The following is a 6,000-nucleotide window of genomic DNA, read 5'->3' on the forward strand; positions in this document are numbered from 1 at the left end:
TTACCCTCAGCTTAATGGCTCCAGTTTCTTCTTCAGCTTTGGGAAAACCTGAAACAATAGGGGTCTGCCCTTGCTAGTGTACATCCCAAGGAATATGCTGCCTTAGTAGAAATGACTGCCTCTTTGTGGCCAGAGGGGTTTGGGAGGGGTTTGGGGCATGAATTCCCACTCTATTTCCTTGCTTCTTCCAAAGGCCTGGTCCTGCTCTATTTTCCTGTTTGTTCATGCACCTCTGATTGAAACACAGACTCTGGCTCTTGCATTTCTGCAAGGCACACATCATCTGACCCTTTGCAGTTACCTGGCTGCAGGCAGAAGGGCTAAAAGCCTGGGTTCCAGAGCAAGACTAGCTGAGTCTGCTGTTCCGTTCTGCCATTTCCTAGCTGTGTAGCCTCGGTCAGGTTACTATATCTCCCTGGGCCTCAGGGTTGTTTTTTTAACTATAAAGTAGGGGTGACAACAGTATCCACTCTATGGAACTATTGTGAAAATTGAATGGGGAGATCCATGTGAAGTGCTCAGAATGGTACCTGGCAGGTAGCCTGCCATGAATATGACCTGTTACTGCTACCAGAGCTGTTGGCTGTTTTCCTTACACCTTCAAGTGTGCTAACATGGCCAGCAGCTTATGCCCTTCTTAAAATACTTTACTGAAGCCATTAAGAGGTAGCTAACAAATTCCAAGATCCTGGTGTGTTTCTGTCATTTCTCCCAAAGAACTGGCTTGAAGGGTTTGAATCCCAAGACAGAATAGTGTAATCGGTTCCCTTGTTTCTCACATAAGGACACAGATAGGGAGTCCGACCTATTTCACCCCTCATCTTTCTTTAGCTGGTCCTATATTTTGGCATTAGATAGTTGGAACACCCCATCCCAAATACCAAACTCTTTATTAAGATGTTGATTGGACCAGCTCAGGTCATGTGTCCATCCCTGGGGAAACCACCGTGGCTGGGGGGTTGGAGGGGAAGCTCCAACTCAACCACAGGAAATGAATTAATACCAGATAATAGGGGTTCCTCTTGCCAGAAGAAAGGGGTGTCGACTGCTGTATCCTGAAAAGACAAGCCGAGCCACCTGTTGATGGAACAGAGCTAAGCTTGTTATGCTTCCTGCAGTCAGGGAGGGATACCACCTTAAGTCTTAACCATGTCTCGGCAGGAGGAATTCAGATTTTCAGGCTTGGGCTGGATGACCTTAAAACATATCCTGAGACTGGGCAGAGTTATCATGTGAGAGCTAAAGCTTTGGGTGCAGAACTTTGTGGGCACATTGCAGTGAGATCTTGCAGTAGCCTTGATGAGAAAGCTCTTAGTCTTGGTTAAGTAAGCTAAGTAGTTGGTCCATAGTGTTATGAAAGTTAACAAGGTAATAGTCCTTATGTGTGTTTCTTATTCCTGTTGTAGACTGCAGTTTCCTTAATGATACAGTGTCTTATTTTTTATCACCCAAAGTCAGGGAATACAGCAAAGCCTTGTGCACAGCAGATTCTCAATATATTTGTTGAATGTGGAAGGTCTTGACGCCTTGTTGGGTTTCTAAAAAGAAATGTAGCTTTTGGTATATCCAGCCATAAAATTTCCTTAAAGGAATTAATATAGTGTTTTCTTGATCAGCAACTTTCATCAGAAAAACCCTGCAGTGTACTTTTCTCTTCTACCAGTGTGCATGACCCATCAAACAGGTGGGAGAAATTTCAGCTTCTGGCTGGGGCTGGAAAGGAAATTTGCCCACAAATGGTAGTGATGCCAGTGCTTTAGGAACTCAGAAGCACTGCAGGAAAACGGGAATCAAGCCCCATCACTTTGTTATTTTCTTGTGAATGGAATCAGTATTAGGGCTTGAGTGACAGTACTGTCACTTAGAGAAGTGACGTCTTTTCGTATAATCTGAATTGAATGCCACAAATTATACAGTTTCCATGATTTGAATACTAGATGGAAAGAGAAGTAGAAAACTAGATGTATATTTTTGCTGAAAAGTGTTTTGAGTCAGTGACAAAGGGCCTGTTTCCTGTCTGTGGTCTAATCCCACCCTAAGCCTGGGAGGAGCTTCCTGTAGGGTGAGGAAGTTCATGGAGCAGAGAAAGCACTGCTCACGTCACTTCCAGCCCTGGAGGATATCAAGGTGACGCTGGGCAGAAGGACAGAGGTGAAAGATCTAATAAGAGGCAGTGTGATTCAAGGGGTTTGTGGCTAGAGGTGATTTTTCTCATAAAGTCTGGTGTGTTTGTATACGTTTGCTGGCTGGTCTTATTTTACCAAAGTTTCTGCAATTGAAGCAATGCCTTTTTGAAAGTCTGGGATGGGGCAGGGGAGGGGGGCAGGTACTGTATTAGTTCCCTAGGGCTTCCATAACAAAATATCACAAAGCAAGTGATTTAACACAACAGAAACTTACTGTCCGACAGTTTGAAGCTAGAAGTCCAAAATTAAGGTTTCAGTAGGGCCTTGCTCCCTCTGAAGCCTGTAGAGGATTCCTTCCTTGCCTCTTCCACGCTTGTGGTGGTTTGCAGACAACTTGGTGTTCCTTGGTTTGTAGCTGCATTAATCCAATCTCTGCCTTCGTTGTCATGTGATGCTCTCCTTGTATTTCATGGCCATCTTCTTAAAAAAGTCATATTAGACTAGGAGCCCACCCTACTTGAGTATGATAATATTTTAACTTAGTACAGCTGCAACAACTCTATTTTTCCAAGAAAGTCAATTCCTTGGAACTAGGTGTAGGACTTCAACATACCTTTCTTTGAGGGGAACATAATTCAACCAATAGCAAATACTAAATCTTCTTCTAAAACTTTTTAAATGTTGCTATTTTTTCTACATAATACCATTCATGGAGAAGGGGCCCATTGCATGGAAGGAGGTCTGCTTTGAGTTGCATACTTCCCCCAGCACCCCACCTTTTCATAAGGGAGTATCTTTTAGTAATTATAAATCTAAAAGAATAGACTAGATTAGTCTCATACTGTTAATCATGCCTTGATGTCTATTTAATTCATTTTTGATTTCTATTTTTAATTAAAAACAAGGTATCTTTCTTAGCTAAGTACATGAATTAGCAGGGTTTCATGCCAATAAATGGTGTTTGTGAATTTAGTGTTCTCAGTGTATACTGTTCCACACAAATTAATTTCTGCCACCCTTGAATACCTGGAAGGTACCCACCAGTCAGAATTCCTTTTAAAGCATGGGGCGCCTGGGCGGCTCAGTTGGTTAGGTGTCCGACTTCAGCTCAGGTCATGATCTCACAGTTCGTGGGTTCGAGCCCCATGTCGGGCTCTGTGCTGACAGTTCACAGCCTGGAGCCTGCTTCAGATTCTGTGTCTCCCTCTCTCTGTCCCTCCCTGGCTCACTCTCTCTCTCTCTTTCTCAAAAATGAATAAACATTAAAAAAAAAAGAATTCTTTTTAAAGCACCAGATATTGACTCTAGCTAATTAGAAAGAAGAAAAAGAAGGAGAAGAAGGAGGAGGAAGAGGAGTAGAAGAAGAAATTACTAGAAAGATATGGGTCAGCTCAATATTTAAAAGGAAATCAAAGAAGCAGGAACTGTGGCAGCTCTGGCAATTAGGAACAATCTCCTCAGGGCTCCACCCATGAGATAAAGGAACTCTGATTGACCTTAGGCCCCACGTCATCAGCTCCACACGGAAATTCAAGGAGTGAGCATCCTGACTGTCCAGCTGGAGCCCTGTGCCCACCCCGGGACAGGGCAGGGCACCTTGATGGAAAGTCCCACCGAGACTGTGCCAGCGCAGGGAAGGGGATTCTCTGGAGCAAAACCAACAGCAGTGGAGTCAAGGCAATGCTCTTCCCATCCTAGGAGCCATCTGACATGTTTGTTGTTGGTTTCTGGGTACCAGACATCATAAATCTCTAGTTCTGTGGAGGCACTTGTGGTAGAGAGGAGTCACCAGAGACCTGTTCCATAACTACTTTGAGAAAATTAAAAAACAAAACAAAACAAAACAGATCCAATGCTAGAGTTTTAGCACGTTAGATACCATAACAAAGGCTGTTGACTTTATCAGTTTTCTTATCTGAATCGCCAATCTGGGGATAAAGAACAGAAAAGGAGCATTCATTTACCCTGTTTGTTATGATCATCACTGAAATATTCTATAGCCGAAAGTATGACAACTCCATAATCCTTCTAAGACTTTAACTTGGAACACACTCTCTTTAACCAAAAGTGCCCAATTGTGAGAGAACATTCTGACCTTTGGTCTATCTGGTTATCTGGTGGTACCCACAGCAATGCCATCTACTTCTACTACCTTAATCTGGGCTGCGTTATGACTTTCATAGGTCCTTGGCACTTTTGCCTCATGTACCTCCTTTTCCATAAAAGATATTAAAATTATATATATATTTTAATGTTTATTTATTTTGAGAGAGAGAGACAGAACGAGCAGGGGAGGGGCAGAGAGAGAGAGAGAGAGAGAGAGAGAGAGAGAGGGAGGGAGAGATGGAGAGAATCCCAAGCAGGCTCCACACTATCAACACAGAACCCGACATGGGGCTCTATCACACCCTCACTGTGAGATCTTGACCTGAGCCAAAATCAAGAGTTGGATGCTTAACCAACTGAACCACCCAGACGCCCCCCAAATTATATTTTTTTATTATACTGGTCTAAAGACAAATAGAATCCAGGATAGAGTCATTATTATGTATTTATGTTTTTCTTCTGTTTTTAAAAGAAATTCCAAGTAAAACATTTTTATCGGCACCTCAAAGTCCTGTGACATGGAGCCCGGTGTGCCTCATGGGAAAGTCAGCCCTGTGCTCAGTTTGACACATGCCCACCTCATCTCTATGCCTCAGCACTGCTCTATGAACGATCCAGAACCCACACCCAAAGGCCCCTCTCTGAGAAATATGTGCTCAGGCAGCCTGCATGCAGATAGCAGCTCCACTCTCACTAGCTGCTGACCTGGACTCAACCCCACCGTCCTCAGTTTCTGCATTTGTGGCGTGCAGGTGATAATACCAGGTACCTCTGTGATTTCTTATCAAGATCACCTGAGAAAATGTAAACATTTCCCACAAGATCTCACCTATGGCAGATACTCCATATATGCCAGCTATACTTATTTCTTGTGACTGCTGTTCCTAGGCTATGAATATAATGACCTCACAGAAGTTGCCCCTGGAGGAAAGCTGGTTGATTATTTAATGACTTGACCCCTTCCATGACCTGATACACCTGCAGAAGGGGATTTGACGAGGAAGTCCAGGTGGATCACGTGTAGTAGTACCATTACTCAAAAACAGCTCTCCCTAAAGAGGTAGGACTTTATCTACGTTTTATTTCAGAGACGCCGGAACGCAGAGAGCTGACGCAGTGAGACTGCCCCGTGTTTGCTAGGATTGTCGGCGCCATTGTTGGGTTCCAGGTTCAGGTAGGGATATCAAACTGTCCTGTAACAGAGTAGCCAGTGCTCCTGGTGTACATTTCTGTTATGGAGAGGGTGTGCCATTTTCTGGCTAGCTCCAGGGTCTGACCGGGCTGGTGGGGAAATGTCCAGCCACTTCGCTGTGGCAGATTCATGCACGGTGATTCTGTGCCACTAAAATCTAAAGAGAAAGTCTTGGCCTGTGGCGTTTTCTCAGCTCTGTTTTCAGAGGCGTGAATAGGTATTTTCTAGTAGTGCTGATGTTTATTTGTTCTGGAGCCTCTTCTGCTCTGTTGTGGGTCTCGAACTTCACTGGTCTTCAGAGGCAGCTTTGTAAGGTGGGGTTTTAATGTCACATACTCTTCAGTTTGTTGCGTCGCTTCAAAGCTTTCCCATCATGGTGCCTCCCAGAGGTCTCTGTAAACATGGTGATTATTGTGTCTCTGGCACAATCCCTCTTCTGTTTCCTTCTGAGGTTTGTAAAGGTATTCAAGCTCTACTGTACAAGGAGCTGGGCTAAGTCTCACCAAAGGTGGCTGGCATGAAATGGCAGCTGCTGTGGACTCTTTACAAGGTAAACCCTGGTTCCATAACCCATGA

This window comes from Prionailurus bengalensis, chromosome B4, assembly GCF_016509475.1.
Source record: "Prionailurus bengalensis isolate Pbe53 chromosome B4, Fcat_Pben_1.1_paternal_pri, whole genome shotgun sequence".
NCBI lineage: Eukaryota > Metazoa > Chordata > Mammalia > Carnivora > Felidae > Prionailurus > Prionailurus bengalensis.